Source organism: Notamacropus eugenii, chromosome 4 (genome assembly GCF_028372415.1).
Source record: "Notamacropus eugenii isolate mMacEug1 chromosome 4, mMacEug1.pri_v2, whole genome shotgun sequence".
In the NCBI taxonomy this organism is placed as follows: Eukaryota; Metazoa; Chordata; class Mammalia; order Diprotodontia; family Macropodidae; genus Notamacropus; species Notamacropus eugenii.
In genome coordinates this window covers 469,826,902-469,845,062 of record NC_092875.1, presented here as the reverse complement: position 1 = coordinate 469,845,062, position 18,161 = coordinate 469,826,902, and positions in this window count along the sequence as shown.

Below are 18,161 nucleotides of genomic sequence, written 5' to 3'. Positions count from 1 at the left end.
GAGACAAGCAGAATGTCATGTAGGCTTACAGTTTCTGTCTATAAATACCCGGACCCTCAGATCGATAAAGTGGAGTTGGTCTTTCTTGTCGTGCCTTCTGTGTCTTTCTTCTTCACCACATCACTGAGCTGTGTAGGGACGCAGGCCCTCCGCTACAGATTCCCACTGAATCAAAGAGTTGGAACCATGGCAACATTGAAGTAGGATGCCAGGAGACATGGACAACTAAACGGTTCAGCATGAAAGTGCTGAGAAGCTGGGATACCTGGGACTTGAGCCTGACGTGGGGTTTGACATGGATCTGTGCTTTATGTAGGAGCCATGCCAAGCTATGAACCTAATCCCCTTGCCTTCCCCAGAGAAGGAGGTACAAAGGGGAAGGCTTATGTCTTCCACTTGTTGTGGAAGAAAGCTTGTATGTTTATGATTTTGAACTTGTAAAAGTGAATCTGATTGTCAGTAGCTAAAAGGGAGCTAGCTAGGGTGAAAGGGGACCATCCTGGAAAAAAAAGGACCATCAGTGGGACCTGGAGTCACTTACAGAGGCTAGAACCCTCTGCTCCCTTAAGGGTACTAGGAAACCTGGGGGGAAAGCACAAAAAAGAAATCTACCTGGCCATCAGGTAGAAAAAAATGTTCAACCTACTCCTGCTCGTTTTAAAGTTTCAAGCAGATGATCGGTGGAGGCCATGCCTGTGCATATGTGGTAGGAGAAAAGTAGTCCTCCATTTTAGGCAAACTGGACATGCCCCATAGATAGGCATCCATGCTAGGTGAACTGGGCTGGGTTCCGTGTTGCATGTTTGTCTTATGTGTATACGATTCATTGTATACCCAGAACCCAGGAGTGCCCTAAATACAATAATCCCTTATTCATGCTTATGCATAGAGAGAAAGGCAGAGTACTGCTTTTTAGTTTAACTAAAGTCTAATGTTTTATCAGACCTCAAAGTTTTTCATGAATGTGGGAGTAAGCCTCAAAGTGATCCTTTTGAAATCTAAGCCCTTTGATAACCAGTGAATATCACAGATCTATGCAAATTTTGTAAAACTGACAAGCAAACATAACAACGTACCGTTTTTCTCGGTAGTTTTTAAAGAGACTCAAACCAAGAGCTTGGAAAAGCAAATCCGCAAATTTCCTAGATTCCTCAGTAGTCAGAGCTGTCTTTCTCCTTATGTTATCCACCTGTAAACGCTGGCATGTTGACCTCCTAACAGCCTGTGTTTACTCCCTTCTGCCCTCTCCAAACAATTCAGTGGTGAATTTTAGAGGAATTTCTATCTCCTTTCTCCCAAGTGTCTTTTGATGCCATCAAAAAAAAGGGATTTAGACTCTAGCTCCTGACCAGAGAATCTAAATGTGATTTCAGGGATAGATACTATTTCCTTGCTTTATGAGCACTAATGAGGTTTTTTGAGTTTCTTAGAAGAAAGGTCCTACAGACTGCTCCTAAAAAAGGGTTGCTCAGAAATCAATTTTCTTAAATCATTCATGGATTTGCATTGACTTAACATTATAATTTCAGAAATGCTTTGTTTTTATTTGATCTTTAATTGGCAGTTAACTTCTAACCAATGACTCTCTCTTACCTCCTCCCTCAGCCTTTCTGTCTCCAGTCATTGATAAACTATAAATAAGCACTTACTGTAAACAAACTGACCTAGGTTAGATAAATGAAAGCTTTTCTAAAAAGCATTGTAATAGAAAAAATAATTTCTTAATTTATGATGCATTTACTTTGCAACTTCAGATTAATCTAGTTTTCTCAAATGGGACTGTAGCTGGACCATAAAAACAGAAAACAGCATCACTGAGAGAAGGATGCTGGCATCGTACATTAGAAACCACACATTACTTTGGGCATCTAGACAGGAGTTGCTTTCTGGAAAGGTGCTTGTTGTGCAAGATAAAACATCGAGGTCTGGGGTAGAGGGTGGAATCAGAGGGGAGACTGCTAAATTCAATTTAATAAACATTTATTAAGTTGAGTTATTAAGTACATTTATTAAGTACCTACTATATGCAAGGCCCTATGCTAAGTATTAGGGATGAAAAGTAAAAAGTAAAACAGTCCCTCCCCTCATGGGAGAAAACAACAGACAACAGGAAAGCTGAAAAGGGAGAGAAGGCACTAAGCCGATGAAAACTGGAGAACTGCCTGGAAAGTTCTGATCTGAGCATTCTCTAAAAAAAGTCTTCGGGACTTCCCTATCTGTAAAATGGTGGATTTGGATTAAATAACCTCTCACATCCCTGTAGCTTTAAAGTCCTATGCCATGCTACATAGTCCGGTCAAAAGTACCTTAAATGCAAGCATGATGTAAGAACTAGAGATACAAGGAAAGGTAGACCATCCCTGCTTTTAGGGAGTTCAACATCAAGTGAGAGGAGACAACACATAGAGATTTTAGGGGAGCAGTGTGTCCTGTCAGAGGTATCGTATGTCAGAGCAATGATTTCTAGTTTTGCAGTCTTATAAACTAGTGTTCATTTCATTTCAAAAATCATTCCTAACCCTTTCTCCCTACTAAAAGGGTTGCCGTTGTTCCTCCTTCGCTTTCCCTAGGGGACCCATGACATTGCCAGATGTTGTCTAGACTTGCCCTTGTGGATTTGTGAGGCAGAGTTGCACAGTCATCAGTCTCACTTTCTCTTCCAGAATCATCTCACTCCAGTGGCATGACAAATATCAAGCTTAGTGGTTATGGCCCGCAGTTTGCAGTGAATGGCCTTGGCGTCCTTGATATCTGACCAGACTCTAAGCACTCCACAGTGCCTTCATGGCCCTGGGAACAAATGTTGTCATCTGCCCATTTCACCTAGACAAGTCTTCACATGCTTGAGGTAGACATCCCTCTACCTCATCAACAGGGACCTTCAATCTCATTCAGTCTATCTGCCAAGATGGTTTTACCAGGGTGTGGCTGCTGGGGTGTTCAGGGAGCACCAGCACCTCTGGCATGAGGGCGTGTCTAGTCCTTTTCAGAGCTGCCCATCTACCTTTGATGTTCACCTGTCACCCAGCTATCACATGTTGGGTTTTGGTGTCAACCTTCAGGAGTATTTCACAACTTTTGGCCAGCAAGTTTTTTTGTTGGTTTTTTTTTAAACCACAGATTTCCCCCCAAAGGTCCTTGACGCTTAAAACCTACAAACTGACAGATGCGGGGAATTTCACTCTGATTCAATATGGTCAGTAAGAAGTCTCTAACACTCCAATTCACTGGAAGAAGGCCAAAGGGAACATATATTTGGATGGGAGGAATCTCTCCAAGGTGCTTTAGTCCTCTCATCAACACCCAGGCAATAGGCAGCAAGCGATTTGGGTGGGGGAAAGGCATTGTGTAATTGGTTTACTTTGTAGAGTTTTGCTTTTAAAGTTTTTAAAATGTGTTTTCTTCCGATCAATAATTTATAGTTTTATGGGATTTTAATGGTTTTTACTTAAACTTTTGTTATTCTGTGCTGAAACACCAAAGAGAGAAAACAGCATCTTCATATGCATAGCATAACAAAAGGTGATTATATATGAAGCTGTGAATCTTTGTTCCACATGGTTTGCTTTTTAAGAAAGATAGACAATAAACCCAACATTTTATTTTCAAAGTTGTCCAGTTTATGTGTTTCCTTCAAGGTTTTAAGGTTTAAAAAGTCCTTTACTCTCAGCAGTCCTGTAGGGGCAAATAGTACAAATATAATTATTCCCCATTGTACAGATTAGGAATTTGAGGCAGATAAAATTGAAGTACGTGTTACATACCTAGTAATTGCCAAAGCTAAGATTCAAATCTAGGTAGGTTTTTTAACCCAAAGTCCTGTTCCCTCTCAGCTGCCTCTCACAAATAATGGTATTATATAAAAATATAGACTTGCTCCTTTTTTGAATGGGGAAAAATGAAACATTCCTTGCTTGTTTTTTTCTTATAAAAGGTAACAGTGAATCAAATACTTAAAGTGTGTCTGTTCCTGCCTATGAAAGGAAAGCAAATTTTGATTATCCATTTTTAAAAAATGAGAAGCGATTAGGCTTTGAGCAGATATATTGCCAGCACTTATCCCTACTTAAAAACTAGATTCATTATTTGCTTTGGATCAGAGTAAGGCTCACTAAGCTTTTCATGGGTCATGGTGAGGTTTTTTTGAAGGAAAGCAGAAAATCAAAGTTTCCTTAACATTTGAAGATAAAACAGAAAATGAACTAAAAAAAATCACATTGTCAAAGGAATTGTTGAAAAATCACTTGCAAATTCTATACATTTAATTGCCTTTTAAATTGCTATTAACAAGAAACCATCTTGAGAATAAAATCAACGTAAAGAAATAAGGGAGTATCCAGTCCTGCTCTGCTTCGGCAGCCTCATTTTTATCTCCAAACAGAAAGATTAATGAGTGACAATAACACTGATCTTCATTTTCTATGCTTGAAAAAATTACACTGATTTTCTGTAAAATATGTATAATTATCTTTAAACATAATTTCTCAGTGTGGATTTCTGTTTTGTTCCTATGAGAAGTTTAAAAATTCGAATAAAAATTTGGCTTTTTATTGAATAAATTAATTTAAAAGATTACATAGAGGACATCTCTCTCCTCTCTCTATGTATGTATGTATGTATGTATATGGGTTTGACCTGTGGTTTTATTGAAATAGGGAACTCCCAGCTGAGGAAACTTCCTCTCCCAATGATCCAAGATCAGTACTTTCTCTGTAATTTAGTCTTAGAGACCTGCCTGGACAGAAGTGCCAAACACTCACCCTGCTGCTGCAACTGGCTCACAACACTCCTGAATGCATCACATCAGCTTCAAATGCCATTTCTAGCTGAATTTAATATATTAGTGTATTGACTTTAAAAGAAATATATAAATCTGTGTGGTTTTCTAAATCAGTAAAAGACCCTCAGGGGTCCCTAGGTATGGTTTTGTAGCCTTGTTTCTATCTGAGTTTAGCACCATTGGCCTGGAGTACTCAGGGGTTTGATACCTTGCCCAGAGTCACACAGGCAGTACGTGTCAGAAACACAACTAGAACCCAGGTCTTCCTGGATAGCACTCTATCCATTATAAGACACTGCTTCTTTAAAATAGTACTTCTTGTTCTTACTTCCATGATGGCGGGCTCTTTCCCAGTCACTAATGGAGTGAAACAGGGCTGTGTGCTTGCTCCCATGCTTTTTAGCATGATGTTTTCAGCCATGTTGACAAATGCTTTCAATGAGGACGAACAGAACACGGCATCAAGGTCAGCTACCGTACCGATGCTAAATTCTTCAACTTGTACAGGCTACAAGCCAAGACCAAAGTGGAGTTGGTGCATGATGTTCTATTTGCAGATAATTGTGCACTCAATGCAGCCTCTGAGGCTGAGATACAACAGAGTATGGATCCAGACTTTGCCGCTTATGTTAATTTTGGCCTAAGACAATCAACACCAAGAATACAAAGGTTCTCCTCTAGCCAGTATGGAACTATCCACATTTGGATTACAGCCAATGGAATATTTTGAATCCTGTGGATAAGTTCCCATACCAAAGTATACTTCATAATATAATTTTCAGGGATATACACATAGAAGATGAGGTTGATGCATGGATTGTTAGGGCTAGCTCAGCACTTGGGAGGCTGAAGGAAAGTGTGGGAGAGAAGAGGTATTAGGCTGCCTACTAAAGTGAAGGTCTGCAGAGCCATTGTGCTGACCTCATTGTTGCATGCCTACAAAACATGGACAATCTACCATTGCCATGCCAGGAAACTGAATCGCTTCCATTTGAACTGTCTTAGGAAGATTCAGAAGATCACTTGGAAAGATAAAGAACAGACACTGAGGGCCTTTCTCAAGCTGAATTGACAAACATTCAAATTCTACTGCAGAAAGCACAACTCCAATGGACTGGGCCATTGTTTAAATGCCAAAGGTATGCTTGCCTAAAAGACCATTTTAGAGAGAACTCACACAGGGCAAGCACTCACACGGAGGTCAGAAGAAACGATACAAGGACACTCTCAAGGTCTCTCTGAAGAATTTTGGAATCAGTGGTGACAGGACCATCCAGAATGGTGTTCCCTCATCAAAGAAGATACTATTCTCTCTGAGCAAAGCAGAATTGCTATAGCTCAAAAGAATCACAAGATGGACAAATTTAGACACATTTCCACTCCAAATGTTCATATGGACTATTTGTGTGAGACCTATGGTAGAGGCTTCCAAGTTCATATTAGTCTGATCAGCAACAGTTGGGCACATTGTACCTTGACCCCAACATAATGTCATTTTGGTCGTCTTGGAGAACAAAGGACAATGGCCATTTATTGTTGTTTAGCGGATTAGTTAGGTCCAACTCTCAGTGACCTCATTTTGGATTTTCTTGGCAGAGATACTGGAGTGGTTTACCATTTCCTTCTCCAGTCTATTTTACACATGAGGAAACTGAGGCAAATAGGTTTAAGTGATTTGCCTAGGGTCACATAGCTAGTAAGTGTTTGAGGCCATATTTGGACTCAGGTCTTCCTGACTCCAGGGTTGGCACTCTATCCACTGCGCCACCCTCCTGCCCCTAAAATATTATGTACTCTTCTAATTTTAGCAGTCTGAGAAAGAGAATTTATGGATTTTACTGCTCTGCACCCGAGTTTAAGATACCACAGTCTGAATTAACTGCTCTTAGGAAAAGGTTTCTCTTTAAAAGAGATAGGTGCTCTCACTCTGTAGTCTCTTGACTGGGGGAAGATTAGAAGCCGCTAATCCTTTTGTAGTTCCTTTCCTTGCAAAGAAGAGAAAGAAGGAAAAAATGAAGTGAGCTGACTCTTGTTCAGTGAAATGACAAGTTTTAAGTACCAAAAAAAATAAAGATGTGCCTACAGTACAAAGGCTCATGAGTTTAATTGATTCCCTTCCTTGAGCCTAGAAAATATCTAGAAATAGCCAATTCTTCCTCTTGCAAAAACCTTGGAAGAGCGTACTAGGAGGATGGAAAGGTGTACATAAAAGATTACTGGGCTAACAGGCACCCACAGGCTTCCTAATGTTGTGAAAAGTTTACTGAATTCAGAGACAGAGGATTTGGGTTTAAATCCTGGATTTTGCTGCTTTATATCTGTGAATTCTGGGGTAATTCCTGACCCTGCTCTGCTTCCGCCTTTCTGGACTTTTCCACTATGCCTCAACTGCAATCTCACTCAAGATCGTCTTTAAGCAACATCCATCTCTCCATTCATCTATCATTTCTCACCCTGGAATATCTCAGCCCTGCCAGCCCCCTTCTTCCACTGGTGAGCTCCTACCAAGGCCTCTATTTTAGCCCAGCCAACCAACCTTCATTTCCCTCCTGGCTCTGCTTCTGACTTTCTGGACTTTGATACTACATGCCTCCAAGAATGTGCCTCCCAACTGCCAGTCCATTTTGTGTGTTGTTTTCCACCATTAAAGTGTAAACTCCTTGAGATCAGGGACAGTCTCTCTTTTTGCTTTTATTTGGATCCTCTGCACTTGTCACAAGGTGCTTCATAAATGCTTGTTGGCCAGTCTACTCTCTGGGCCTCCATTTCCTCATCTAGTGGTTGTGGGGGCTGTGTCAATTAATCTCTCAAGACAAGTCCTTTCTAGCTCAAAATCCTAGATACAGCTTTCCCAGGCTTGTTAGGAGGAAAGACTTTAGAAACTCTTAAAACAAGTAGGATTTAAAAAAGAACGGTCATGATATAATGTTGATATATACTAAATATGTTAATAATTATTATCACTAATAATTAAAATCTAGCTGTGTGGCCTTGGGTAATTCACTTTATCTCCTCTGGGTTTTAGTTGTCTCATTTCTTAAATCAGAGGGCTGGACCAGATGATCTCTAAAGATCCTATTGGCTCTGTGGAACTCTAGGGTAGGAGTGGGTGGTAAACAGACTGTGGAGCTGCCATAACCTCCCATCATTCCTGTTACATTTCACTAGAGTTACCTGAGTGCAAAAAAGAGGACTAAGCAGGAACTAATCAAAGTCACCATCTTTCTCATCAAAGGGACCATCTTTCTAAAGAGTCTTTACTGGAAAGTTGTAGGATTTGGGCGTTTCTCATGACTTATCCTGAGGTGACAGCAGCCCTGAGAGGTACAAGAGTTCACAGCTACCTGCTGCACCAAGGGAAAGACTTCCTGGCTGAGGGCCAAAGACTGCTCAGGGAAGTGTCCCTCCCTCCCCAAGTACAGGGCCAAGGTCAAGTCCACTTAAAGGGCAAGGAAACAACTTCCAGCCCAAGACCCAAAGAGTGCAATCTTCTCAAGTTCTTTCCTTCTCTTTTTTCCCTTAAAGGATAGTAATTCTTGCAGAAAACTGTTCCTCATGCTTGTTCTCTCTCCTGACAGCTTCTGGGTAAAATGTTTTCTTTAATTCCTCCAGCCTTCAGGAGGAGGTTCTGAGTTCAAGGATCTCTTTTTAGGAAAGGGATCATGTGCAAAGATACCAGACATATACAGAAAGTCTCATTTAGAGCTCTTCTTTCACACTGACATCACTCTCATTGTGGATAATTATGGGAGAGGGGCAGGAAGAAAGAAAATGTTCAGTGGCTGTAATAAGAACTGAAGCTAGTGTCCCACCTCAAAATTTCTGTGTTCATTCTATAATCACAGAAAATAGGACTTGTGAAGTTGGATTCAAGTTTATACCAAATATCATCTCTGCCATTTATATTCAATCTGAGTGTAGGTATGGATTTTTTAAGCAAGAAAAAAATGGAATTATGTGCTTTTGTTTAAAGAAAAAAGCTGAAGTTTCTTACGAAGAATCATTTGCATTCTGTACTAACATTTTTAGGTAGGAGAAATTTCTTTTCTTCCTCTTTCCCTCCTTCCTTCCTCCCTCCCTCCCTTTCTTCCCTCCTTCCTTCCTTCCTCAAATAATATATTGAATACCTGTTATTTGTGTCATATTGTACATACTTCCTCTGATGATACAAAGTGCAATCAACAATTCCTCTCCTCAAGGAGTTTATAATCCTTAGAGAGTTAAATAACACCAAAACAATACAAAAGATATTATGAAAAGTCTTATAATATTTTAACCTCATTAAGTTTACATGAAATATTGTTGGATGTAAACACTTCAAAGCCCTGACATGCTAGTTGGCACCTAAGAAGATGAAATCACAAAGAGTTGATGGACCACAGCAAGCAAATACACATCAAGGATACTAGAAGTGGGTATCATGGACCTTGAAATGTACTGAAGAATACCTCAGGGAGAGGAAGAAATGAAAAGACTGGAAGAAATCATGACCATAAGTTTTATTACCCAAAATAGTGATGGAGAGAACATCAGGAACTATAAAGACATATCTTTTTTTCCAAAATCTTCATGAGACTGATCTGTACTCATGATCAGGGATGTCCTTGGGAATAAAATATGAGAAGGGTCCAGGAAAGCTTTCACAAGTTATTTTCTGCAAAAGCCTGAACCTTTATGTTTGCATGTTGACTAAAAGGTGCAGAGAATATAAGATCCTGATATATTCATTGTTCTTTGATTATACCTCCTCCCAGAGTGACTCAGTAGAGTCAATACAGGCAAAATGGTTTATTTGTGATGCCAACAGCAACAGACTAGAGCTGAAGTAAATCTGAGCTATTGTGAAGCCTATAGGAGCAGGCAGACTGCCTAGTGAATTATGGTTGGTTGGTTGTCATCCTGCGTTCAATTCCAAAGTTCTTATGAGAGGCCTTGAGAGTGTCCCTATATCACTTCTTCTGACCTCCATATGAACGCTTGCTCTATAAGTTCTCTGTAAAATAGTCTTTTTTGGTAAGTGTATGTTTTGCATTTGGACAAGGAACATTAGACTGGCTACCAAACTGAAGGTCTACAGAGCCATTGTGCTGACCTCATTGATGTATGCCTGTGAAACCTAGACTACCAATGACGTGCCAGGGAACTGAAAGGCTGCCATTTAAATTGTTTTAGGAAGATTCTGAAGATACCATACACTGAGGTCCTTACTCGAATTAGACTGCCAAGCATTCAAACTATGCTTCAGAGAGCACAACTCCCATGGGCTGGCCAAGTTGTTTGAATGTAAAATGTATACTTGCCAAAAAGATTAGTGAATCTATGAATTCGATAAGGATGGGACTGATACTTATATAGAAAAAAGACTTTGACAAGATTTGGAGGGGATTGAGGAGTGGTGAATAGCCTGGGGGGCCCAGGTGCAAATAGTGAAATTGTCTGGGCTGGGTTGGAGAACCACAGTGAAAGGACTATTGAAAGGATTATTCAATATCTGGGTGGGCCAGATGCCTCAGGAGAACCACCCAGGACTGGGTTGTTGAAATGTATGGGAAAATTCAGTGGGGGTGCCTTCTCCCATCCCAGGGCCTCACTGTATGGGTGCTGGACTTAATGGAGAGGACAGACTATTGCAACCCAAAGCTCCTGAACTCAATGGATCCACTATCCTCAGCCTCCCTAGCATCAGGGTTTATAGGACTGGGTATGGTCCCCATGCCTGGCCTGGTTTCATTTGAAAAGGCTTTCTCTGGGACTTGAACAGAGTTTTCCAGAAAAAAGTTTTACTACTTGGGAATCAGTATCCTTTTAGCACTTTCCCCATAAAAGACAGAGGGGATGATTTAGTTCCTAACAAAGGCCAAGTGTTGTAAGGGAAAGAAAAGTTTTCCTTAGAGTCAGATGGTCATCTTCTGGCAGCTAGGGTTTTATGGATGGAGCACTGGGCCTGGAGTCAGGAAGACCTGAGTTCAAATCCAGCACTAGGCACTTCCTAGCTGTGTGACCCTGTGCAGGTCATTTAACCCTGCCTCATTTTCCTTATGGTAAAATGAGCTGGAGAAGGAAATGGCAAACCACTCCAGTATCTTTGCCAAGAAAACCTCCAAACACGGTTCACAAAGAGTCTGACACAAGTAAACAGCAATAATGATCATCCTAGTTTAGTCACAGTTCTGATACACAGCATGCCTGTATAATCTCAGGCCAAATCAGGTTAGCTCTCTGAGCCTCACTTTTCTTTACCTGTAAAATGGGCGATACTCATAAGGTAGTCAGAAGCACTTTGTGATTTATCAAATACCATATAAAGGTGAGCATTTATTTGAGAAAAAGCTGGAATGCCTGTCTGTCACTCCCTCAGGGAGACAGACCGGGTAAATGTTCCTGATAACAACAGAGTATTTTCCTGCACCAAAAACCGTAGTCAGTAACTGGCTGTACACTGTGGGTGGACACAGGCCATTTGGTTTTTCTTATTTTAATGTATGTATTTATATGTAAAACAATGGGGAAACTGTAGGTTCCAATTCTGACTTGTAACAAAGTTCATGTCACTCGTCATCTCTGTGCTTTCTCCTACCTCCTCCACAAAACAAACAGTTTAACGTTTAGGGGGCTGGTCATTGTTGTTTGTTGTTTTGATGGAGCAACAGATATTCCTCTTGGAAAAGTACAAGGAGCCTGGCGATGTGGCAAGAACAAATCGATGGGATTGCTTAATCGAGGGAATCAAGAGCATTTGATGTCCAGGAGCCAGGATCGAGACTCCTCCTTCCAGGCCCTGCAGTAAGATGAGATTCCTGTGGCAGAAAGCCTGAGCTTGGGAATCAGAGCATCCAGGTCAGGGCCTCAAGGTTCCCCACCCCATTCCAGGTTTTCAGCCTGGCTTTGCCTGTAACCAGCTGTGTGGCCTTCAGGAAATCACTTCACCTCTCTGGTTACATTGATTTCTGAGGTACACCAAGATATAGACTATCTCATCTACACTCTCTCTCTCTCTCTCTCTCTCTCTCTCTCTCTCTCTCTCTCTCTCTCTCTCTCTCTCTCTCTCTCTCTCTCTCTCTCTCTCTCTCTCTCTCTCTCTCTCTCTCTCTCTCTCTCTCTCTCTCCACACGTTGGTGGAGCGGAGAGGATAAATGCTCTGTTCTCTTGGTGAATGTCTTCCCTTTGGAGACTGTTTCATCAGATGTGCTGCAGGGAGGTTAGGTGTCTCTGTCACTGAAGCTGAAATTTATTAAGGGAATTGAAAGGATAATTGGCCATCACTGCAACTGGGCAAATTCAGCATGGGAAGAGGTAGGGAAGAATGAGGATAGTTCTTCCTTGTGAGTGTCTGGTCACCAGGAGAGGGAACCCTTACACATCCTCAAAGAAGTAAGATATCTTCCCCTTGGACTTGGGATTCCCCCATTCAGGTTTAGTTGTACACAGCTGCCGTTACAATTCTACCACTAAAATGAAACCGCTTTCTCCAGAGTCATCAGGATGTTTGGACGGCCAAATACAATGCCCTGAAAGTTCACAGTAGACTTGGGGTTGAAAGGAGAGCCCTGGGGAAGAGATACAGTTGGGTGGTAGAACCGCCATTACAGAATTTCAAAGTGAAGTCCAGGGACTAAATAGAACTGGGGAATTTAACTGCCCTAAGGGTCCCCCTCCCACAAAGGGACCCAATTCTCCCAGTGCTATTTATAGTTCCAGAGTTGAAAGAAATGTATTTACATAGAAGGGTAGTCTCCAAAGTTGGAACAATGACCCCCTGGGGGAGTATGGCTTGGCCTCCAGGGAGTATGAGTTACCTATCATATGAATTACGTTCTAATCTCCACTGGACTCAGCTGGTCAGTACTGGGTCTTTCCTCCAGCAAAACCACACCTACCCTTATCTTACCAAATTCCCCTACTCTGCCCCACTTTAAAAATTCACAACTTCTCCCCTTCTCAACCAGACACTGATCTGGGTACTTTTTAAATTTATTTTTTTTTTTCAACAAACATTTATTTTCTTTCTTCCCCACCTCCCCCATTGAACAAAAGACAAAATGAGTAAAAATATAATAAACACAAAATAAATGAAAACATCCCTTGTAACAAATTTGCAAGCAGAACATATTCTCACAATAGCTATGTTCCAAATTGACCATTTCATTCTCTCTTTGTCAGGAGTTTGGGAGCAAGCTTCCTCATAGGTCCTCTGGAACCGTAGCTGGCATTGCACTGATAAGAGTTCTTATGATTTTCAAAGTTGTTTGTCTTTATAACAGTTATTTTTATTATTATTTTGTTTTCCTGGTTCTACTCACAATTCACAAAGTATCAGTTCACACAAGTCTTCTCATGTTTTTTTCAAACCATCCCTTTCATCATTCCCTACAGTTCAATAGTATTCCAAAATTTTAATATACCATAATTTGTTCAGCCGGTCAGGCTCCCTCTCAAGGCAGTTTTAATTTAAGCTCTGCTCAGGCACTGGCAGTTCTAGCACCCTCTGGGAAATTGTACCTCTCTCCCAATATGTTGTTTGGTCATGCACAACTCTTCATGACTCTACTTGGGGTTTTCTTAGCAAAGATACTGGACTGGTTTACCATGTCTTTTTCCAGCTCATTTTACAGATGAGAAAACTGAGGCAAACAGGGGTGAGTGACTTATCCAGGGTCACACAGCTAGTAAATGTCTGAGACCAGATATGAACTTTGGAAGATGAGTCTTCCTGACTACAGGACTGGCATCCTATCCCTGGTTGCCACCTGGAGCAACCTGGTGTCTTTTTTTTTTTTCCAGATCATCTCATGGCTGTAGCTAGCTCCTTTGTACTGGTAAAAGCTTTCCCCCATCTTGGGCAGGATGGAGTCAATAGTATAAGATGAGTTGACATGGATGGATTGTGATCTGCATCTGCAATCTCACTACATGATTTTTTCCCTTCACATTTACCTCTTTTCCAAACTTTCCTATTAGTGTCAAGGGCATCACCATTTTTCAGACTTACAATCTTAGTGCTACATTCTCAACTCACTTCCCTCATTCCATATCTACAATCAGTTGCCAAATCATTTCATTTCCATCTCCACAATACTGAGCTATTTCTGTCTACCTGGATTATTCAATTGCTTCCCAGTTGATCCCCATACTTAAAATTTCTGGCCACTCCAATCATTCTCTTACATAACTGCCAAAGTGATTTTCCTAAAGTGTCAAATCTGTCCTTGTCACTCCCCTAGTCAATAAATTCCAATGTTTTTTCCCCATTTAGGATGAAATATTCATTTCATCTTTACCTTATCCATTTTAAATTTCTATTTTAATATGCTTTAATGATGTATATAATGTTCACATGGGCTCTGTAATGACTTTGTTACATAATAACATATGTTAGAACTTCCCTTCTTCATGGGAGCAGGACAGTGGAGTATACAGCAACTAGCCAATCAGAAGAGCTTCTGAATCCCAAACTGCTTGACATACAAGTGATCCTTTTTGAGTGAACTCTAGCCCAATTTGGATATGCTTCTAGTTGTTAGAAACTACAGAACCAGCCTCGATCAGCTCAAAGTTGCTCTTGGGGGGGGCTGTGAAGAAGGGAAATTCCCATTACAGAGCCCATGTTAACAGTTACTATCAGTATGTACATGCAATTTATAAGTAAGCAATTATACACATATAAGAAGAACATGCTAAAAGAAATCCTGGTTTACTGATAGGGGTACAATATCAAAAAAAAGTTTGGAGACTTCTGTTCTAGAAGGAATACAGATGGGAAAATGAGGAAAAAAATATCAATAGATAGAGTCAAGATGGAGGGTCTCGAAGCTGAGACTGAGATGGCTCAGTCCTCCTTGGATCTGGCCATGTATAACAGTTGGTAAAGTGAACAATGTGTACTCATTAACCTTTATAACCTTGAGTGAGGTAGGCAAGGAACAAATAGGAGATGCAGCTTATCTGAGGAGGACATTTAGGCACAAGATGTCCCAGGCATTTAGAGATTCTGTTGGGAACAGAATCTAGTTCTCATTCTTGATCAATGACAAGAATCACCAAATTCCCTTGCTTTCTAAAATGAGCAAATATGGAAAATACACGTTTGGCTATGAATGAGCTTTAGAATTAAGGTACCTATGGATCATTAGCATGGTAACTACCTTGGGGACTTGTTTACTAATGAAAATACATGAATCATTGGACCTTATGAGCCACTGGGAAAGTGCACCATTCATTCCTCCTACGTATCCTTATGCATATTTAAGAAACTGATGAGAACCTTATCCCTTTCCACTGTTTTTCCTGCCTCCAGTCTCTTCCCTATCCAATCCATGCCCTATGCAGTTGTCAAACTGATATTCCCAAAGTGAATTTCTGACCATGTTACTCTCCTGCTCCAGGAGCCCCAATGTCTTCCTCTTGCCTTTAGGATCAAATGCAAACTCCTCTCACGGCCATTTTTTGGGAGTGGGGGTGAGGGAAGGCAATCAAGGTTAAGTGACTTTCCCAGGGTTACATAGCTAGTGAGTGTCAAGTGTCTAAAGTCAGATTTGAACTCTTCCAGGCTCCAGGGTGCATACTCTACCCACTGTGCCACCTAGCTGCCCCTCTGCTGGTCTTTTAAGGCCCTTTGCCATCTGGCTCCTGCCCAACTTTCCCAGCCTGTCCTGTTTTATATGGTGTAGTGGAAGGGAAAGGGGAAGAAATGAGAAGGTAATAAACCTTTGTTAAGCACATACCATGTGTCAGGCACCATGCTAAGGACTGGCTTTGTCATGAGGGAAGGCTTTTGTTTTAGAGGTTAAGGGAGAGTTGGGATAAGGGAATAGTGGATGATGGTGATAACGACACAAAAAGTAAAGAGCAAAAAAAAAGTATCAATAAAAGTTAAAAAATACACAGAAGAGAACGGAAGGAAATTCAGGAGGCATAGACAAGTTGGGCAGTTTTCACTGTTACAAAGTTTTACATATATCTTAAAAACACAAACTATATAATAACTCACAGTTTCATATACAATCTTCTCTTTCTGTTTTGTTTTTTTATATTGAGATGTTCCTGTCTGTTGATGATTTAAGTTCATAGCAAAAAGGTACATTTTTTAAAAGAATACTGGCTCTCTAGTCAAAGGACCTGGTTTATGGCTTCTGCCAGTTTATAGCTGTGGGCTCGCTCTTTCAATTCCAATTTACCCTGGCAGATGAGAGCCCTGGAGAGAGTAGCTATTGCTCCCCTAAGAGTTTTAGGGCTAACTCTGAGGGATTGGGAGTATCTTTTTAACGTGATAGTTCTTTAGCCCCATCCATTATGTTCTTCCAATATATTTAACCAGTTAATACTTCTGAAGCATAAATGAATCAATTAATATCACTTCTTTTTATCAATTATAGGTATGTCTATAATTATGTATAGATATTCCCTTTCTTGCTGGGATGATCAGGCAGGTCATGCCTCATAAAACTTGGTTGCTATGGTTACTGCAAATTGCTGATTCCAGCTGTTAGAGCTCTGGTGGTTCTTTTGGAGTTTGCAAGACCCTAACTTAGTTCATTCCATCTCTAGATACTTTCCTAAGATCAGGAAAGAATAAATGCAAGGGTCATAAGAAAGAAAAGTGGTGTGTATTCACAGCCACAACTCTGGGATGTCCCGCTCGCCTTTCTGTTGAGCTAAATGATCTCATTCCCAGAGAGAAAGCTCACTCACTCGGTATGTCTAGTACATATTTTCCTATATACTTTCTCTGATTTGTTTTGCTATTAACTTGGATAAATTGGTTTATTTGCTATTTCGTATGTGTATTCACTGGGGCACTGACATCTAGTAGGATGGAATTCAAGCCTTGGATATAGGACTTAGATCCCTCCTTCTCAGTAAGATAAAGCAATCAGAAGTTTAACTTGAACCTAAAAATGGCATCCCCTAGGTTAATAATATTTAAGAGAGTGGATAGATAGAACTCTAGCTCAGTACTCCCTTCTCCCTGAGGAGAACAGAGGCACTAGTCTCTATCCTCAACCTCTTTGTTCCTTTTCTAGTAGCAGGAATCAATCTTCCTTGGAGAGGGATAGGAAGAGTAAACACTGGAGATAACTATTTTTGTCTGCCCTCAAGCCACCTCTAGACAGGTCCATGAGGACATCCGTAGTAGATGGACGTAGGGACATACATTCATAATGTAGACATATATGCAAAAATGTAGATAAAATAACAGCTCTCCATAGCCCCCATTCCCTTTTAGTCCTTTATACATTCTATGTTCTAATCAAACTGGTCTGTTTGCTATTTTTCCAGATCCATAGTCCATCTTCTATCTGTGCCTTTACACAGGTTCTCCCTCATTTATGGATCCTTCTTCACTGATAAATAAATAACAACAGCAGCTAGCTTTTAAATGCCACCTACAGTGTGGCAGGCAGTGTGCTAAGTGCTTTACAAATTTGATCTCATTTAATCCACATAAAACTCCTGGGAAGTAGGTGCTATTATTATTATTCCCATTTTACAGATGAGGAAACTGAGACAAACTAAGGCCAAGAGACTTGTCTGGGTTCACACAGCCAGGAAACGTTTGAGGCCAGATTTGAACTTGGATCTTCCTGACTCCAGGCCCAGCAATCTATCCACTGCACCACTTTACTACTTCTATAAGTTAAAATCTTTAACTTTCTTCAGGGAGCATTTATTAAGCACCTACTATGTACCAGACATTGTGTTAAGCATGGGGGATACAAATACAAAAGTGAAAGTTCCTGGTCTCACAGAGTTTGCATTCTTTTTGGAGGAGAAAATATGTATGTATGTATATGTGTATACCTATATACACGTATACATATGTCTATATATACACACACATATATATAACCTATGTATAAACATACATACATACATACATATATGTATATGTATGTACATATACATATAAACGCACAAACACAAATATAGGTATATATACATATATTTGAAGAATACAAGGTAATGTGGGGGCAAGCACTAGTAGGTGGAGAGGTCTGACAAGGCCACTTGTAGAAAGTGATACAAGCTAAATGTTAACAGAAAGGATTCTGAGACAGAGAGAAGGAGGGAGGGCATGAGACACATGAGGGAGAGCTTGTGTAAGACAAAAAGATGAGATGCAAAGTTGTGTGTAGGGAATACCAAGATCCATTTAGCTGGAACATAGAGTAATGTATAGCAAACTTGGAGAGGTAGGTTGGATTAAAATGACAAGTGGATGAGTCCATATTTGATCTAGACTTCAATGAGCAGACGAGTGACACAGACAGCCTAGTACTTTAGGTAGATCAGTTCATCAGCTCTGTGGAGAATGGACTGGAGAAGAAGAGGTTTCGGAAAGGAGTCTGTACTAAGAGGTGATGAGAGCCTGAAACAAAATGGT